Source organism: Cupressus sempervirens, chromosome 11, assembly GCF_028749045.1.
Source record: "Cupressus sempervirens isolate cs-2001-9-10 chromosome 11, ASM2874904v1, whole genome shotgun sequence".
NCBI lineage: Eukaryota > Viridiplantae > Streptophyta > Pinopsida > Cupressales > Cupressaceae > Cupressus > Cupressus sempervirens.
Window position 1 is genome coordinate 501,712,432 of NC_143128.1, and position 22,189 is coordinate 501,734,620.

General features: G+C 32.7%; 1 protein-coding gene across 4 annotated transcripts in view; it reads left to right on the forward strand.

Annotated features, from left to right (window-relative positions):
- The window catches only part of LOC149530562 (floral homeotic protein APETALA 2-like), an 87,177-nt gene extending 67,147 nt beyond the window's left edge, over positions 1-20,030 (forward strand). For 2 of the 4 annotated variants that reach the window (XR_016358433.1, XM_089808598.1), the window contains exons 10-11: positions 18,343-18,377; positions 19,652-20,030. The gene's annotated coding sequence lies outside the window, so the exon portion shown is untranslated. Of the gene's footprint in view, positions 1-18,342; positions 18,688-19,651 lie in introns of those variants that run through there. The other 2 variants (XR_016358432.1, XM_089808597.1) reach the window with 1 other exon arrangement.
- Positions 20,031-22,189: the final 2,159 nt, after the last annotated feature.

Sequence of the window (22,189 nt, forward strand, 5' to 3'; positions counted from 1 at the left end):
CCACCACTTTTGACTTTTACAGGAAGGTGCTATGTTGCTTCCGATGGAACAACCCCACTTTCCAATCGTGACATAGCGACCTCCATTGATGTTAGAAGATCCAACAGTTCAGGTAAAAACTATGAAACTTATGTTAAAATTTAATTGGGCCCCAGGGGTGATATTATATTTGGTCACTATGTTGCTTATGATAAAGTGACTAGAATCCTCCAATGCGATATTTCGACCACCGTAGATCTTAAAGAGATCTGACCGTGCAGGATTATTATCATGAAGGCCAAGAAAAACTTGAAAAGGTTCTTGCAAAAATAAGATATGATTTTTATTTTTTAAAAATAAACTTTCTCCCGCTTAATTATGAGATGATGCTCTCATGAACTAGAGGGCACACTTAGGACATGAATTTTAAAAATAGGGTTTTTTCCTAGGGTTTAAAGAATTTTTGATAATATCAAACCCTATTTTGCACACAAGACCAGCAACCCAAAGTAAGATGATTTCATGAATGCGTAGGGAAAAACAATGACCAACAATCTTCACAAACCCTTTGCAACAAATCCTTCCCACACTCCTTGTGACAAACTCAATCTTTCATAGTCATATTGGAACTTGCCACCTCGCATGAACAACTAGGAACAAATTTGCAACATAAATCATGTAAACCCTCTGCGATCATGCCCCGACAAGATCATCCTTCCATCTTCATATCCATCGATCCATCTGTAGGTCCTCTACAATTTCAAGTTAGAACTGCGATCTACCACCTCACAACCAATATATCTAGGAATCCACAAAGAACAATCCACCACAATATTAACTAGATCAAGATCTTCTTAGATCAATTTCTCCAATCCAATGTCTTAGTGCAAACTACCTCAACTTCAGCGATCTGTCTACATGCTCAAGAACAACTATTCTCTAATGCCATCTGATGTAGTGTAAGGTAGGAGAATCCCCAAAGGAGATGTCCCAGTCCCTAGAAAATAACCACATAGTGGAAACAAAACAACAATGCAAGATTTGATACAAATTCAAAGTACTTGATTCATAAAACAATTTTTTAAATGCAATGTACCTTGCTGTAAGGCCTTTTGAGTTACGACCAAATATGATAGCAATTACAATAATAGATCTACAAGATCCCTCAAGATCCAACCCTAAAACCCTTAGCTAGTCTAAAACCATACTCTGGTAGAAACCTCCAAGGAAGATCTAAGCTTGTACTTGCAAGCCCACTAAGAAATCTCCTTGGTTCCCAAGCCTCAGCTACTAGCCCTTTTCAAAATTTACCCAAGGTCCAGGTGTAAACTTCCTCACATTCGACACTCTATCCCCATACTAAGGAAAACTTTTCTCACTCAGCTACTTTATCTTCTCCATGTTAGATCCCACATTAAATAATAACTCAATACTCCACAAGACCTCGTACTTATAACCAGCTAAGCCACAAGTTGACCTAGTAAGATTACAAATGAAATAAACCCTTATATTAAGTACATATTTAAGCCACAAGTCATCTTACATCAAAAATTAAATGCCAAGACCGACTCACACTAGAAATCGAACACAAACAACTTGGGCAAAGCCAAAACTAAGACATGACTGAGCATCAAAAATGCACTTTAGAGTATTAGCAACTATTAGGTTCACTCAGCACATGAAGGAACACTTGGTTAACACTGCAAACTTGGTTAACACTTCCAACTTGATTAACACTGCAAGTTAACATAGGGACTCGATGAAAATTTCCAAAATCTTCAAGAACCTCAGATGCCCCTGCATCAGTTTTTGTTAGATCTTCCTTTAAGAAAGAAATGTATCAACTTCAAATGGGTCTACAAAGTCAATACCAAGTTGATGGTACTTTAGATAAGTACAAGGATCATGTTGTTTCCAAAAGCTTATCTCAAATGTAATGCATTGTTTATTAAGAGACTTTTTCTACCACTACAAAGATCAACACCATAAAATTAGTCCTCACCATGAAAGCTTAGCATATCTGGAAGGCCCATCAAATAGATTTAAAGGATTATTTCTTAAAGGGTGAGTTATTGGAAGAAGTGTACATGATGCAACCTCCCAAATTCAAGGTTTCAAGTAAGAAAAACACTAGGTATTCAAAATGGTAAAAGAAATTAATGACCTGATAGGGGCTCCTTAATCATGACACATGAAAACTGCTAAGTACCTCATATATTAGGGTTTCCAAAGGATTCCTTTTGATTCAAACTTATTTTCAAGGCTATTGACTATGATATCATAATTGTGGTTATATATGTCGACGATATGATTTTTACTATCAATTCTTAATTATTGATTCAAGGAATCAAATAGATATTTGTCAACATTTTTAATGTTTGACCTTGGACTTCTCCACTACTATTTAGGTGTTGAGGTTAGGTAGCTGTGACATCAAATATTCATCTCTCAATCTAAGTATGCATAGGCTTGTTGGATGAATTCATAATGTAGGATTGTAAACCTCTATCTACACCTATGGAGTTTGGTCTTAAGTTATTGGTCAAATCTTGTTCTCCAATTGATAATGAATATGTATTTAGACAACTAGTGGATAATTTTATATATCTCATTACCGCTAGAGTTTATCTTATCTTTACACTAAGCTACATATCTCAACACATGCTAGATCTTACTTTAGATCATTGAGTTGCAATGAAGTGAATCCTCCACTATTTCAGGGGAACTCTTGATAGTGGTATCCTCTACATGGATGAACCAAAGATTCTCAACTCATCGATTACACACCCTCAATCTAGGGAGCCTTTATTTATGACAAAACATCTACTTTGAGGCATGTCTTCAATTTGGGCATAAGTGCTATCGCTTGGACCAGGAAGAAGCAACATGGTGCATCTCTTTCCTCAATAAATGATGAATATTGGGCAATAGTCAAGGCAAATTTTGAGGCACTTTGGGTTTGTAGGGTGCTGTATGACATCTATATGTCTTAGGTAGATCCTTCACACCCCTTTTGCGGCAAGCAACAGGGCCTTAAACTTTCCAACAATCTAGTCTTTTATAAATGCACTAAACATATTGATATTCATTATTATTCAATCCATTAGTCAATTGAAGATGGATCAATGAATTTGAATTGTGTTCCTACAACTGACTAGACTACGCCTGATATTCTCATGTAGTCCCCACTAGTTTGTCAAATTTAGGGGGCCACTTTGTGTTATTGATAAGTTGATCATTAAGGGAGGGTATTAATATAAGATATTCTAAGTCAATTTATTTCTACTTTAATGGTCACTTCTAGATATTGTACATATCTTGTATAATAAATTCATTATATTATTTGAATGTTTCTTTTTAGAAACAACTCTTTTGTAAACTCTATAAAAATAATTTTCTCCTTGTAAACGAGCCATCCAATATTTTAGCAATTACTTTTCTAATAGAAAGAAGACAAAAATAATATTTCAATATTATAATTAATGTTAATAGTATCTTTCTCATGACATTTTATTTAAAAATTTATGAATTTTGGCATGAGGATACACCTAGTGTTTGTGTCCTACATATACACACAAACATTTACATAAATAGTGCGTGTTTATACAAGATTGAAATAAAAGTCAAGGCATGAGTGGTTGAGATAAATAAATAAAATGACATAGAAATGATGGACAATTTATCTAGATTATCTTGTGAAGTGTGTGTTGTTGATCTCCTTATGTTGTGCAGCGTAACACTTAGGTTTAGGGCATGGCTTAATTGTCTCATGTGGTTTTATATGAGTAGTGGTTGTATCAATCACTGTCATGCTGATCTTTTTGTGCAACGACAACCACACTTATAATAAGTGGTATCATACATTGTTCATGGGTTCAAACCCCTCCCTTGTGCTAGGGCGAGGGGACTGTTGCAAAGCGTGTGACTTTGGCCTTTTTTCTGTTGTGCAACACAACACTTAAGTTTATGACATGGATCAACTATCTCCTCTAGATTCTATAGTCCTAGTACTTGTATAGTCATTGATAGATTTATTGTCTGGTGTAACAACCACCACACTTGTAACAAATTTTACATGATGTTATTTTTCAAATTCGTTTGGGTAGCTAATTCTCAATGAATACAAACTAAACAATGTTTCAATATTAAAATACAGATTAATATGCCAAGACAACTTTCTTCAAATAATGCTACACCCATCCCTACAATTATATATTCATTGTGGATTTGATATTTTTTACTCATTTTTATAATAATGTGCATGCACATACATACATATATATTCATGCATGCATATATATCCACATGTACCTTGCATATCCCATTTAGAAGAATTAAACAATAAGTTGTATGAGGCAAAATTCTCATGTACATTATTGTATAGTTGTATTGAAAGTAATTTGTCTAGGAATGTTTTCATTATTAAACCTAATTAACTAAACATTGCCTCATTCAAAGTCCTCATAGTAGAATTTCCCCCCACCATTATAATTCAAACCTTTAGCCTACTTAAGTAGGAAGGAAGATTTATGTTATCTCATAATTAAACATAACATCCCTACCCATCCTTATACACAAGTATAATGTTTAAGATACCACCTATTCTTGGGGTAGATGGGACTATATTATGGGTGTGTATGCTTGCATGTATACATATGCATATCTATAGACATACACACGTTCAAACATTCTATGTATGTTGTCTTTTTCTCTCAAAAAGGTTTTACCTATGATTATGTAAATGTGTGTATGTATATATGTATTGACACATATACATATATGTGCAAAGACATATGTATGTGTATTCATCTATATATCTTTGTGCTTGTGTGTGTTTATAGAAGAGGTAGAAATGAAATAAAATTTGTGATATGAGTGGTTGGGATAAAAATATTAATAATGGAAAGTTTGGAAAACTATTCTAGGTTTTGCATGATATTGATAATAAAATTTGTTTGATTACTTTCTACTCTAGAGTAATAGAAGAGCTAAAAATGTTTTTATTCTAGAATAGAGATTAAGACACCACAATAATTTTCTTAAAATATTTATGATTCTTAGCACAAGGCTTCACCTATAGTTGTGTCCTGAAAAATTCACCCCTTAATGAATTTCCTTTATAGATTTAAATTTTTGTATGCAATTTCATAATTCTATGACTATTTATGAAATTTTATCTTTTTGACAGTCATATGGATGATCCTATTATGGATAGTTCGAATTCCATAGACTTCTTTACAAACATTCAAGTTTCTTGAAGCATTTTTAAATATTGAAAATATTCCTCACATAAAAGTAAATAGGTCTAGTGCCAAATCATAAAGAACAAGTTATAGAAACCATTTGAAAAGTTGTAGTCTCAAATTTAGGTCCTCACGTGATCCAAGAAAATAGTTGAATGCACCAGTTGATGGGGACACAACCCAAGTACAGAATGGACACAACAGGAAATGGAAAATTTTATTAACTTTGTAAATAGCTAATACATTTAGTACAGAGAAAATAGACTTCAAAAAATGCCCTATGGGCTTAGAATAGTATAAATCTAGAGATAATTTCTCCTCAAGTACCTCCTCTCAAACTCCACTCTGAATTGCCTTTTACAATGCCATAAATGTTCTTAAATAGACCCCTAAGGTTTAAGGATTAGGAGTACATTCTAGAAAGTGCTAGTTGGCATCCACCGACCAAATAGAAGGTTCCAAAAGCTGCGTTAGAAGTCGATGCGAATCTTGAAGAATCTAGAAACGGTAACCGAACTTTCGGGAGGCATAACTTTTGAACCGTAGCTTCGATTGACGAACTGTTTACATTTTTGAAAAGCTCTCGAAGTGCTCTATAGCCCTATGGATGAGCTTGGCTCGTCCCCCATTTTTTGGCCTTTTTTGAGGTCATTTAATGCCCTAACCTAACTTTGAAGCACTCTTAGGAGGTCTCCAAAAATTGAAAAACTGCAATAACTTTCAAACCGTGGGGCCTTTTGACCTGATTCTTTTTCTAGAATGCTCTAAATTACAATTACATTTATCTGGCCAATTTACACCTTCTAGTTCACCAAAATGATGGCTCAATTACATACTCCTTTTTTTTGGCATTTACACGTATCCCAAGGTGTTCAAATACTCCATCCTAGAACACTGATAGTGGAATTGTGAGAGTTGGAACTTTTATTTGACCCAAATGGGTATCCAAAAATGAAAACACATGAAATAGAAACTAAGTCTAAGTACATTTTTTTGGTTGACACAGAATTGCCCTTATACCTCTAGATGCTCCTGCATCACCAGTAAAGGTCCACAATCATAGATATCCATTGCAAGATGGGAATCCACCAACATTCATGTAAAACTAACAAGAACATAAGTACTCAAGAGAGAACTAATCAAAAATCAAGTAACAAGGACCCAAACTGAGTTGTGAATCGAAGAATAGGAACTATACTAGGTTTATGGATCATTACTCTAAACATTTTAAGTGTTGACTAGAACAAAGCAAGGACCTATGAGACAATCAATGAAGTAGAAAGATGGAAAAATTGTAAAGAGAATAATTTTGGTTAATACAAGTTTGTTCCAAATCCAAGATGCAATTACATCTCACACCTTGGTTTGATAATAAATTGAGTCTCTTATTTTCATGTGTAAGAAGAATCTAGATGATCCAACTCAGCTTGAGAAATCCAAGAAGAATCTTCAATTGGTCTATCCTTCTACTTGATTAAATACTCTTTATATTCTTTATGTCTTGTACTCCTTCGAACTCTACTCTTCAATATCCTCTTTGTATTGTGGAACTATTTCTAAGGGTACTATTGCTTCACCTTCGCTTCATCATCTAAACTTCCTTTAGCCTTATGATACTCATACAAATCTACAAATTTGGATATAGGTGAAACATCCATAACCTCAAGTAACTCAAATTCATAAGCATTTCTAGAATCAAGTCTCTTTAGAATCTTACAAGTTCCATACTTCCTCATCTGCAATTTGTTATGCCCTAATTGGAACTCTTCCTTTCCTCAAAAGAACAATAACTTCATCTCCTACTAAGAAATCATTAGGTCTCTTACTTCTATCTGCATTTTCCTTATAATTTTGATTCATATCATTCAAATGATGCTTAGCCTCTTCATGCAAATAAAAAATTCCTCTGCTTCAACATTTCTCTTATCATCTTTTTGATCCATTAACTTTGAAATTCCCTTATAACTCAAAGAAGTAATTACTTTAAATGGCGTCTTCCCTATGTTATTCAACGAATTGTTATATGCAGACTTTCTTTGTGCAAAAACTGAATCCCAATAACCAAGCTTATCTCCAATCAAACTCCTCAACAAATTACCTAAACTTCTATTCACCATCTTTATATTTTTGTTAGTTTTTGTATGAAATGTAGAACCAAATGTTAAATCAACATCCAATTGTAATCACCTAAAATTGGTCTCCTACATGGACCCCTAATCTCAATCATTGATCATAACCATAAAAGTCCTAACCTAAAAGGAAATTAAATTTGTATAATTAATTTGATATGATCATTGAAATTGCATAATTCATCAAGCTACATAAATCACTAAAATCAATTAATTCCTAAACACCTTGACATCAAATTGGAAAATAAGTCAATCCAAATCAATTAATTTAAATGAAATGTCCTATCACATTAATTCAATTGAACCCATTTTCCATTTACACATTAAAAAGAATTATTTTGAATTAAAAAATCCAAAATTGGGAAAAGGAAAAATTGACAAAAATAATATCTTCAAAATTGATAAAAACAAGAAATAAATTAAATCTTGAGCTAAAAAGTTGAGTTGCATAATTTAATAAATAAATAAAAAGGAGATTTTTTAAAAACTTTGCAATGAAGATTAAATCAATCTATTTTATCTTTATTATCTCCTCAAACCACGCAAGTGTGGATTAGCTCAGCTTCCACCTCCTTAAAATAATTAATCAACTCAATATGCATGTTTTAAACTCAAATTTTGCTAATCTTTGAATTAAATTTGATCGTTGATTCTACCATGGTTTTATATAAAATCATAGCTCCTCTCCTCATTTCTCATTTGCAATTCAAGAGTAGTGTTATCATGTTGAATTTTCTCTAGAGGTATTTTGTATAAAAATGAGAGCTTTATGTATTGCAATTTAGTTATTATTTGCATATCATGTTTAGCTTATAAACCACATTTCCTTAATTAAAATAGCTCAAATTTCATTTTTTTTTTATCATTGCATATAGATTAAATTATTATCCTATTTGCATCACAAATATCCAACAAAGAAGAAGATTAGTATTGCATCTTCGTATAGGAATCCTTCATTTAGTATTTTTCTAAAGTCAGTGAAGGCTTGAAATTCAGAGAGCACCATAATCACATTGAATATGAAGGAATATATCAATTTTTTGTGGTGTTTTTATGCTTTTTTTTCCTCCTTTTTTATTGACCTAACCATGCATTTAAGGATTTATTGAGTGTTTGTGGTTGCATCTTGCATGATCAAATTTCACACATACTGGATTCCTACAAAATGTCCTTCAAAAAAAACCTACAAACTTTCTATCCTTGTTTGAAACTACACTATTTGGTAATCCATGCAACCTTGCAATTTCCTTAAAGAATAAGTTTTCTACATGTATTACATCATATGTCTTCTTACGAGGAATGAAATGTAACATTTTAGAGAATCTATCCCCCGTTGCAATTATAGAATCATAACCTCCTTGTGTCTTTGGTAATCCCAAAAAAAAATCCATGCTAATATCCTCCCAAATTCCACTAGGTATAGACAATGGTGTATACAATCCTATATCCTGACTACTATCTTTAGAACAAAAAAATTTCAACTTTGAAGAAATTTTTTGATATCCTTATATGTGTGTGGTCGATAATATCTTTCACTTATCAAACTTACTATATTGTCAATACCAAAGTGTCTGACAAGTCGTCCACTAATCTAAATCAAATTATCCCTTATTCACTCTTGAGGTATGCATAAATGAATTCCTTTGAACATATCATCCTGAATAAAAAATCTTACCATTTGCTTAGTTCAACTACTATAAGTTTCTTACAATCCTTCCATGGATCTATAAAATTTGGATTTTTCTCATGCAAGATCTTCAATCCATGAAACTCAAGCACTTTTATCCTCATTTCTTGTAGCAAATTTTTCCTTCTACTCAATGCATCAACTACTTTATTTAATTTTCCACTTTGGTGTTTCAACACAAAAGTATAACTCTTTAAGAACTTAGCCCATCTTATGTGTCTTTGATTCAATTTCCCTTGACTAATCAAATATTACAATGTTTTGTGATCAATATATAATAAAAATTCCTTGGCAACAAGTAATCTCTCCACTTCTTCAAAGCTTGAACTATTACGTAGAACTCTTGATCATAAATCAAAATATTTCATCCTATCATCATTCAACTTTTCCTTGTAAAATGAAATAGGTCTACATTCATCAATTAACATAGCTCCAATAACATTCCCACTTGCATCACAATCCACTAGAAATACCTTATTGAAATTTGGTAAGGCCAAGACTAGTTTTTAGAAACTCTCTTCATCAATTATTCAAAACTTTGGTAAACTCCATGCACATCCATCTAAAATTCTTTTGATCACCTTTCATATTCTCTATCGCAGTGTTACAAATTGAACTAAAATTTTCAATAAAATTTTGGTAAAAAAACTAGACAATCTATGGACAATCTTTAGTATAGGCCATTCCAAAATTACATTAACTTTTTCAAGATCCTTCTTCAAACCTTCAGCTGAAATTACAAATCTAGATACACTATTTTTTCCTTCAAAAAATGATGTTTATTAAATTGATCAACAACTTCTCTTCCTTTAGTCTTTAGAATACCTGTCTCAGACGCCAAAAATGGTCTTCTTTACTCTTATTGAAAATTAGGATATCATCCAAGTACACAATAATAAAGTTACCCAAGAGTTTCTTCAATATTTGATTCCTTAATCTCATGAAGAAACTAGGAGCGTTAGTTAAACCAAAAGCCATAACCAACCACTTATACAAATGCTTAATTTTTTTAATGCATTTTTGTTCATCGCCTTCTCTAATTTTGATTTGATGATAACCATTTTTCACGTCAATATTGGTAAAATAACTTTCTCCACTAAAAAAACCCATTGTGTCATACATTCTAGGTATTGGAAAATTATACGTTATTGTGATCATGTTGATAGATCTTGAATTAGTACACATTCACCATTCTCCATTCTTCTTAGGTGCCAATATTGCAGGTGTTGCGCAAGGAATCAAGTTTTATCTAATCAAATCTTTTCTAAATAAATCATTCACTTGTCTATTGAATTCTATATTTTCTATGAGTGTCATTTGTTGGGGTGCTTTATTCCATAAACTTTCTTTTGGAACTAGGTCCATACAATAACTGATACTTGTAATAGACAATAATCTATATGGTACATTATCTAAGATGGTGTCTTCCATTTTTTATCAATAACTTTGTTATCTCCTTAGGATGTTCATATGTCATACCAAAATCAGTGTTCTTTAGAATCAATGCATAACACATAGTTTCCTTCTCTAAACCATCCAAGAATTTCCTTTATTTAACCAAATAAATCCTCATTGTGGTGCAATTTTCATTCTTATTATCTCAAATCAAAGGAAATAATACAACTTGCTTCATCCCATTCACTACTATGGTATATCTATTCAATCTACCATCATGTATAGTGTCTCAATCATATTTTCAAGGTCTACACAACAAGATGTGACAAAAATCGATTGACATTTTATCACAAAGAACATCATTTTACAATCCAATTTTAAATTTCACAACACATTGTTCACTTACTAGTACCTTATGATCATCTACAATCCTTATGATGCTAGATTATATGAACTTCCACTATCAATGATGAATTTCTCACACCTTCCTCCAACTTTGCATTTGGTTTTGAACAAAATTTTCCTTTGTAATAGTTTAATTAGGTTCTTCATTGCACAATGCTCTCCTAACCATTAGGGCTGCTCCATCTTTTGGTTCATTGAAAGATTCAGGCAATTCTTTCTCCATAAATGTAATATTACAACTGTTTACCTATCAAAGAGTATTGTGAGGTACAAGTTGAGGTTAAAGATAAGCACTGTGTTGTGAAAATTGATCAAGTCCATACTATGTGGGTAGGGGGAGTCTTGACATATGACGTCAATATTATCATTTGTGTGATTGTATGACATGTCATAGGGAACCATTTGGTATAGGCTAAAAAGGTTGTATAAACAACAAGGTCATATGGTATGGCATATTGTAGAGTGTTTTATAGTGTAAGATGAATGGACATGAAGGGGCATAAAGACTATGTGGGTAAGGACATACAATGTAGAGTGTGGGCACTCATACAAAAGGTGTTTAGTATGTTGGAGGGAGTGCAAAATTATCTATATGTACACCCAAATAAATGAATGGGAGTACACACAAATCCAGATAATAATGGAGCTCCATATTACATAATGACATAATTGATTATTAGAAAAGACAAAAACTCAATTGCGTTAAACTTCAAATAACAAAAGTGCTTCAATTACATATAGACATTAGACAAGATCTGAGGATATACAAGCAAACACTTAGCAAATCTAGCACATAAAATGAGATATCCAAGCAATACCTCCATTGATAGAATGTGGTGGCACTAAACCACTAACATTGCAATAGGAAGAGTAGGGAGGCTCTTCCACCTCCGAAACAATGTACGAACTATCTTCAACATTCATCCTCCAAAATGAAAAGAGAAATCAAATTCAATCCATGATCATTACAATGCCCATCCATCTCCTTATAAAGGCTTCCAAAAAGCATCTAGAAATTTAGAATAGACTAAAAAAATTATTTTTATTTTACTTTATTAGTTTGGATGTCATGTTTATTAATTAATTAAAGGTCTTTTTGTTATATTATTTTAAACCTTGGGAGCAATTAATTAATTAATTTACATTAAAATTTTGGGACATTAAAAATCCTTGGCACCCAAAAATTTCTTGCCGTCAAGCAATCCACAATTGAACAAAAATGCCATCAACTCCAAGGTCCCAAACCAGTCGCTCTGGTGGAATGAGTGAAGTGGCATCAAACCTGCATTGCATTATGTTGTGGAATTTTTTTTGTTGCACCACTCTGAGATAAACATTGTTGTGTCCATAGTCTTCAAGATCCCAAAGATGTCGATCTTGAAATCAATCAATATAATCCTTCATGATCACCACTAGAGGAGGATCAAATAATAGTAGCAATTGTTCCTACTATTGATTGTTAACAATACATCCACCTCTAGGTTCATGATTCCATTGATGTGACTCCAGATCTTTTCACCCATATGCTTCAGAAGACTTGTAGCCTTTCTCTCCTTAATAATAATATAAGGGTCCACTTCAACATTGGCTTGGTTGTCATCTTGTTTCAGATCTTCTATTTCTTTTTGTTTCCTAATCTTGACAGTTTCTCCATCATTAATCTTATTTGAATCATCCATGATTTCTTCAATCTTATGATTGTCTTGAGATATTTTTAATTCTCCATCTGAAGGGGCAATTAGAGTATTATTCTTGTCCATATCCTCTTATTTATGTATGACTTCGCCCAGGAGACACTTATCAATCTCTCACTTCAAAACATTGTTATAGAGTTTATTATCCTAAAATAAAGGACACTTCATTCTCAAGTCTATATAATCTCCAAGAGAAATGTCCGTCCAACCACCAATAACCCAATCTTTCATGACTTTCTTTAGTGACTAAGTCAAAGTAATAGTTTGCCTTTCCTTTTTCCCCCACTTTGGAGATGAATGTTGTTAAGGAAGATTTTGTATGTGTCAAGAAACTATGTGTTTCTTTTGCCTTATCATGGATCCTTTCTTGAATTTTTCTTATCTCTCTCAGTGCATAAACCAAACCATGGCTTGATGCCATGATTCAAACTCAATGCTCGACAATCTAGCAAGATCACCAGCTCTATTACCATTGTAATATTCCAATTGCTTGACTATCAAAGACTACTGTGTCGTGCAAGCCGAGGTGAAAGATGATCATTGTGGAGTGCAAGTTGATCCAGTCCATACAGTGTGGGAAGGAGGAATCTTGACATACGAAATCAAGATTACCATTTTTGTGATTGAATGACATATCATAGGGAGTCATTTGGTGTAGGCTAATAAAGGTGTACAAACAAGAAGATTTTACGGTATGACAAAATGTGGAGAGCCATACAATGTAAGATGAATAGGTAGGAAGAGGCGTACACTAAGGGGTTGGGTGTCATATGGTGGAGACATGAGAAAGACCATACAGGTAATAATGACATACAATGGAGACTTTGAGCATTCGTATGGAAGTTCGTATGGAAGTTTCTTGGTATGCCAGAGTGAGTGTGAATTCTGTATATACACCTAGATAGATGATGGAGAGTACACACAAATTTAGATAATAATAGAGATCCAAATCACATAGATGCCATAATTGGTTATCACCGAAGACATCAACTCAATTTCATTAAGCTTCAAATAATGAAAGTACTTTAATAACATATATGTGTTAGATAAGATCCAAGGAGATACAAGTAGACACCAAATGAAAACTATCAACAAATCTGACACATATAGTGATACGTTTAAGTGATACCTCCAGCAATAGAATAGGGTGGCACTAAACCACTGGAACTACAATAGGAAAAGTATGAAGGATCTTCCACCTCTGAAACTCTATACAAACTACCTTCAACCTTTAGCCTCTAGAAATGTAAAGAGAAAACAAATATAGTCTATGATCATTACAATATCCATCTATCTCGATATAAAGCCCTCTAGGAAGCATTTGGAAATTTACAACATACCAACAATATATATATATATATATACACACACACACACACACACACACACACACACTTTATTATTTTGGGTCTTGTGTTTATTAATTAATCAAAGGTCCTTTTATTATATTATTTTAAACTCTGGGACCATTTAATTAATTAATTTACATTAAAATGTGGGGACATAACAAAAAATGCATTTATATTACTACTGCTAGCATTCTTGCTTGAATTTCCATGAGTGCATTTAAATACTTCATATTCCTCTTCTCCACATTTCAAACAAGTGCCTTGAATAAAGCCCTATATTTTCTTTTATAACTATTACATATGGGTTAGCTATCTCATCTTCCCTAGTACAAATTCTCCTTTCCATTTGACTTACCTTTGTTTTGATCTCAATAGTATCTTCTGCTTGTAGTAAATGTCCGACATCCCTAAGTTCTGCCAACTGTTCCTCTTTGTCTATGTTCTTGTCTTTTGTTAAATTTCTCCTTAGCCTTTAGGGAAAATTGATAAGCTTCCCCAATACATTCAATCTATACCAAAATAATCTCATCCTAAATAGATATCCTCAAATCTTTAAGATTCCTTGCAATTGTTTCAATCATATTATCAATACATCCAAATCTAATATCCAACCTATAAAATTCTTTAGGATATTCCTTCACAAAAGACTATTTTTTTCTTTAATTTTGCATCTTCCTTAACAAACTAACTTGATAATAAAAAGGCAATAATTTACCCTTCAACTTATTAACCATCTTATCCCAATATTTGATATTTTCTTCTCTTCTCCTTTGTCTATTTGTTTGAAAGTGTTCCCACCATAATGATGCATGTCCTTTCGACTTGGTACTAACAATTTTCCCCATATCTACATTTGTACTTTCATACTTGAAATACTTTTCAATCTTAATGATCCAATCAAGCAATTCATCTAAATTTTGTTTACCATCATAATCCATAAGTTGAAATGTGGTATTTGATTAACTCTAGTGAGCCCTCTTAGAAATATTTCATTGCCTTGTTCAAGTTACAAGTTCAAAATTTCCTAGAACAACTTCCTTGGCTTCTTTATCATTCACATCTTCAATAGGAATTCCTTCTTTAGGAAGTTTCTATTGCTTCGAGTCTAGCCAAAACTATCCTCAACATATCCATCATTATTGGATTCATCTTTTCCTTTTTGTGAACCATCCTTGAGACCCTTTTCAATTGTAGGTTAGATCTAAACTCTAATACCTTCCAACCACCTTTTCAATTGTAGGTTAGATCTAAACTCTAGTACCTTCCAACCAAACTAAGTTATGGCTTGACAACTTAGGATCCACAACACAAGTTCACAAGGAACACAACCTTGTCTTTGATACCACTTGATGTAGTCCCTGGTTGGAGAGACCTCAAAGAGATTAGCTCAATTGTGCAACAAGAGTAAAAACAATTAAAAAAAAGGGTATTTGGAGAGTACCAAGTGAGATCACTGATCATTCACAAAAAATCAGATGTACAAAGGTTCAACAATAGACCCTTTTCATATGCCAGACTCATACATGCATGTTTTCTTACAATATTTTTCCTGAGACCTTAGATTAAATTGAAATGTCTAATGTCTTGTTACTAAGAGATAATTTCATCAAAAGATACATTAAATTATAATACATAGGAGATATAACACATAGGTTGGCCTCAAGATCTAAAATATTCTCCAAGAACAAGAAACATATTACAAAAAATAAGTCTAATCCCAAATAATAAGGAACATGTTACATAAATTATTTGAAAGCTTGCATCCCTATATTTAGTTCCTCACATGACCTAATAACATATATGAATGTGCCACCAAAAATCCATGATTGTAGATTTCCATCGCAAAGTCAAAATCCACTAGTGGTTATGATAAACTCATAAGAATGCACTACTCAAGACAGAACAAATCACAACCTGAGTAACAAGGACCCAAATAATCTAACTAGGCCTAGATCATACTCTAAACATCGCAAGTGTCGACTTGAAGAATAAAAGGACCACAAAAATGATCAACAAAATGGAAAACTAACAAAATAGTAAAAAAAATTTGGTTGATGTAAGATTGTTGCAAACCTAAGATGGTCCTCCATCACATATGTTTTTTTGATTAAGGAAAATAGGTTTTGAAGGGTGCTTGAAACCCTTTACATATCAAAATATTTTCAATGGAGCGTAAACAAAAGATAGAACAGGCCAAGGGTGAAATAGGTCACCAACCAAAAATAGGTGACCTCACAGATAACACAGTACACTTCTACCACCAAAATAGGTTTTGAACGGGTGTCTAAGACCCCATGGTTACAAAAGAAATAGACATTAAGTCTTGAACCATGTCGAACTACAAATAAACAATAGACCAAAAAGGCCAAGACAACCAAACAAAAAGGGATAACCTCAAAAAGAATAGGTGAGTAGCAAGTTATGAAGACCAAGCCTTAAGATTTACATTTTGGTATCGTCTTTTGAGATCATAAAGATATATCAAATGATGGATTGGAGGGCTTGACTTTTTTCCTTTTAGTATTGTCCATCCATCCTCCACCTTCCCAACAACCTTCTACCATGCAAGGTCGTTAGCACTGCAACCAACCCCCAACATCCTCACAATAGGAGAAGAAACAACACCACCACAAGAATTCTAGACCACAGTAGTAGAAAGGACTGTAGCACTGTCCTAAGATAGAGCCACAAGAGGGGAAACATTCAAATCAATAGCTATAGCATCCAAAGGAGGGACTATTGCAACATTTTTGGTCATCGTTGTAGGGACAACATCAGAACCATTAGCAACACAATCTGCCACCAAAGAATCCTAAGAAGAGCTAACCAACCCATCCCCAACATTGGAAACTTTCTAAACTATGTAGTGATCATTTAAAACCCCCAACCACCAAGAAGGAGATTTCTTCAATTGAACCTTTTCAGAGGAGCATCACACAGTGAGATGGTTGGTCTTATGGAATTTCTTGCATCTAAAGGGAATATGCTCATAATCAAGAAGTTGAATCCACAAGCCATTTGGAGAGGCCAACTTAATCATTTCAGGGAGCCCCTTGGAGATGTCAATCTCCGCAAGAATGCGAGCATACATCATTTGATACACATTAGAGGATGCGGTATCAACTAGCAAGAAGTCCACAAGAACCTCCCCCATAGCCTCCAGGATTGAATCTAACCATAAGTGAAGGGGAAGATTCAACAACCTGACTCAAAGAGGAATCTTATTAAAGGATTCAATCAATGGGTCAGAATTCATATACTAAGGTTTAACCATTTAGGGGTACCTCTCCTCCCAAGAGAAACCACAACACAAGATGGCTTTTCTATCTTTAGTAGTAGAAAATTTCACAATAAAGAAACCCCTTGCCAGAGGGTAAATCTGAACTAAATCCGAAATGATAGGTTTCTAATATTTGGATATCTAAGCATGCAAATCCGATAGAGAGGGTCAAAATCCCCTAAAACGAAAAATAGTAGCTATAGAAAAGAAGTCCTCCACATATGTGGAAATCTCATCAACAATATTAGACTAAGATGAATCAGAATCGGGTTACTTACAGCAATAGGCAAGTAGCTCGAAGCCCCAAACACATAGCGTGACCTCCAATACTAGCCTCATAGGCAACCACATCAGCATAAGAGATGGCAAAGCTACCCACAACACCTCGAGGTAGAGCATCAGGGGAATGGTGAGACTCCTTAGTAGGAGCCATAGGAGTAGAAGCTACACCCCTAACCACTATAGAGGGGCCACCCACTACCCTGGCTAGAGGATGAACCCTTGCCCCATTGACCGCTAGAGAGTGGGAGGGAGAAAATGCAGGTTCAAAACTAGCAAGGGCATTGCCGTCAAAGATAGAATCAGGAGTGGGAGCAGGAGCCTATCTAGCAATGATAAGTTTCAAAATGTTACTTTAAACCAAATGACAAAACATTATTGCCAAACATAGCTGACAAAATTTCCTAACAAGAATGTCTTCCAACATCCATCATATAATTGCTCTTGACATGTTCTTGTTTAGTTTGTAATATTCACTAATCATATGATGAATAATCTTGCCATGCCATTATGGTCCAACATTGCATAATTGCATGTATATTTGTCCTTGGTACTTGTATATTTAATACTTCGACTAATGACATTAAAAGTATGTACTTTGTATATTTAAGTTTCTTGTTTTAATATCAAGAAATTATAACTATATACTTAGAATTGGGAGGGATCTTAGTCATCAAGTTCCACTTGTATAGACTAGTTATGTTGAAAATAATCAATGTAGATATTTAATTTTATATAGAGGGTTCAATTGATTTGATTAAATCGTGTTAGTACCCTTTACTTGAATCACATTATTCATAATTTATTGTATTTTTATGTTTGAGTTTTATGAACCTAGTAGTACACTTGATTTATTTTCCAATGATATTCACCAAAATGTAAGTTATCATTTATTGTTGCAGGTTACCTCTAGAGATATCAATTGGCTTGAAAATAGGTAAGCTGACAAATTCATGTTATAAGATTTATATATTTACATGGGGGAGGTATATAGATATAATGAATTTTGGTAATAAACTTTATTACAAATATGAAATATTGAGATGAGATTCATAGATAATATTGATGTCATCGATATGCTTATACTTGTAATGGAGTCCAACATCAGTGAGCTCCCACATTTGATATATGATATTATTTGAAACTTATGGAGATGATGAAAAATCTACTTATGCTTTAATGTAGGAGACTAATATCTAGCAATTGCAATTCATAGTCACATATACTATCACAATTTTTTTAAGAAATGATCTACAATTCTTAAAGTCACTTTTTTCCTTAATGACGGGGAGGAGCTTTCAATAAATAATTTTTTTATCTCATTTTTGGTGGTTAATATATCATGTTTCTTAGCATACTTTCAAATCTAAGCATAGAATCATTGACTTTCTCAGTTAATCCCTTCTTACATTATGGAAACTTAGGAACTGTGGCTTTGCATCCTATATTTTGTTACAAATGGTGAATTTATATGTTAGATGACATCCTTAAATGAATGGTTATAATTACATGAGATTTAAAAAAATAAAAAATTTCATATTGGTGGAAGTAATTAACAATATTTGATCATACATATTCCCAACATATTTCATGAAAATTAAATGTAAGTTTCAAGAGATTACCTTAGATATCATCCACTAGAACATTAGTCGCTAAAATTCTCGTTGGTAATTTAGGATAGTCATCATCATAGGTCAATGACTTGTGTATTATCTCATTTCATATATCCATTTTGAGTAACCTCTGCAAACCATTAAAATGAGTTCTCATATCCTAAAACTTACACATGAGAGTGGAAAAGTGGATAGAAAAGTTATTTGAATATATTAACTAGTTGAAATATGAGTTCTTGAATGGAGAGTGGGAAAATAAGAGGAATATGAGCACAAAGGGAAAGTGGGGTAAATGAAATAAGGGAAAAAATGATATTTCATAATCAGGGTTTACAGGGCTTGATTATTTTTTTAACTAAAAATAAGGAAGAGTGCATCCATATGCTTCTTATGATAATCATTAAGCTAAATGTAAAAAATGGTTACAATTTAACAAAGTAATGTAGAATAAGAAATATACCATTAGGAAAATGAATTGTTACGTTTATTAAACATGACATTTATTTTGAATGATGTCTTTCATTCTCTGTTGTTTTCTCTATTGTCTCCTCTTTTGTGTTCCCCAATGACTTTTTCTGGCCTCATATGTGACTTACAGATATTTGCTTGGCATGGAGGATGTAGATGTTACCATTCAAGTTTATTTGTTCTTATTGGTGGAATTAGACTACTAATTCCTCTATTCCTATCGGTGGGCTTCGACTTAGGGGTTATTGTTAATGGTAGGGTTTATACAAGAGTTCTGCGCACCACAAACTCTTCATAGAGACATGGTATTGGGTCTACTAAGGTAATGAATGAAGGCCCCACAAAGCCTCCCTCTATAGCTTCTTGATTAAAATTTGGCCATGTTTCCTTGAATTCTTTGCTATTATTCCTCTGAAGGAGAAATCTCAACAATTGACCTATACCAAGACATTGTGTGTGGTGGTATGTGGATAATTTGGATTTCTATCGATATTGTGTTTTTATTTGTAGATTCACTAGTCAATAGTCTTAATATCCCTTAACTATTAAACTCCCTTATAATTCAAAGAAGTAACTACTTCAAATCATGTCTTCCCTATGTTTTTATTCATCAAATTGTTATATGAAAACTTTAGCCATACCAAAACTAAATCCCAATTACAAGGCTTACCTCCAATCAAACTCCTAAATAAATTACCTAAACTTTTGTTAACCACCTCTATTTTTGCATCAATTTGTGAATGAAAAGAATTAAATGTCAAATAATAATCCAATTGTAATAACCTAAAATTGTTCTCCTAAACCATGGACCCCTAATCTCAATTATTGATCATAACCTTAAAATCTCTAATCCAAAAGGAAATTAAATTTCTATCATAAATTTCATAATTAAAATTGATTAATTTGTCAAACTACATAAATCATCAAAATTTATTAAGTCTCAAACATCAACATCAAATTTGCAATTAAATAATTCTAAATTAATTTAATTTCCTAGCTCATTTGTTAAATTATAACCCCATTTACACAAAAATAAATTAACTGATACAAAATCCAAAACTGAGAAAAGGAATAATTGACAAAACCAATGAATTATTTTCAAATTTGATAAAAATATAAAATAAATCAAAGGTTGAGCTAAAATGATGAGTCGGATAATTAAATAAGTTATAAAAGGAGAAAAGCTATTAACTTAGGCACAAGATTAAATCAATCTATTTTATCTTTATTATCTCCTCAAATCACTCAAGAGTTGACTAACTCAACTTCCACCTTCTTAAAACAATTGTTCAACTTAATATCTTGTTTTAAACTCAATCTTCACTCGTCTTTGACTTAATATTTACCTTTGATTCTACTTAGGTTTTATTTAAAACCAGAGCTCCTCTTCCCATTTCTTATGAGCAATTGAAGAGTAGTGTTATCATGTTGAATTTTCTCTAGATATTTGTGCATACAAAATGAGAGATTTGCATAGTTTTATTTAGTTATTATTTGCATATCATCTTTAGCTTATAAGTCTTGTTTCTTTAATTTAAATAGGTCAATTTTCACTATTATTATCATTTCATGTCAATTAAATTCATATATTATTCATATCACAAAGATAAAATGAAAAATGAGTATTGCATATTCATATATAGAAATCCTTCATTTCAAATTGTCTATAGTAATTGGAGGGTTGAAAAATATGAGAGCATCATACTCACATAGAATAGGAGGTAATAAATAATTTTTTGTGTTGTTTGTTTGCTAATTTGTTTGATTATTGATTGACCTAACCATGCATGTAAGGATTTTTTTAGTGTTTGTGATTTCAACTTGCAAGTTCAAATTTCACACACATACCAGATTCCTCCAAAATGTCCTTAAAAAACAAACTACAAATATGATATCTCTATATGAAACTATACTCCTTGGTAATCCATGTAACCTTACAATTTCCCTAAAAAATAAGCTAGCTATATGTATTAAATCAAATGTCTTCTTATAAGCAATAGAATGTAACATTTTAGAAAATCTATCAACCACTACAAATATAGTATCACTTACCTTTTTGTGTCTTTGGTAATCCTAAAACAAAATTCATCCTTATATCCTCCCAAAGTATACTAGGTATAGAAAATGGTGTATACAATCCCATATTCTAACTTTTGTTTTTATATCTTGACAATTTTTGGAACTTTGAACAAATATCCTAACATCCTTACATATATGTGCCCTTGACAATACCTTTCACTTACCAAAATTACTATCTTGTCAATACCCAAGTGTCCAACAAGTCCTACAATATTTTCAATTAGATTATCCCTCATTGATTTTGTAGGTATGCATAATTGAACTCATTTGAACAACATATGATCCTGAATAAATAATCCTACAATACATCCATGCATGTGTAAAATTAATATTTGTCTCACATAAGGTCTTTAATTCATGAAACTCAAGCACTTTCATCCTCTTTTTTGTTAGTAAATTTGTCCTACTTAGTGCATTAGCTACTCTGGTTGACTATCCACATCGGTTTTTCAACACAAAAGTATAAATCTATAAGAACTCAACCCCTCTCATGTGTCTTTGATTTAACTTCCCTTGACTACTCAAAAATTGCAATTTTTTGTGATCAATATACAACAAAAATTCCTTTGGCAACAAGTAATCTCTCCAT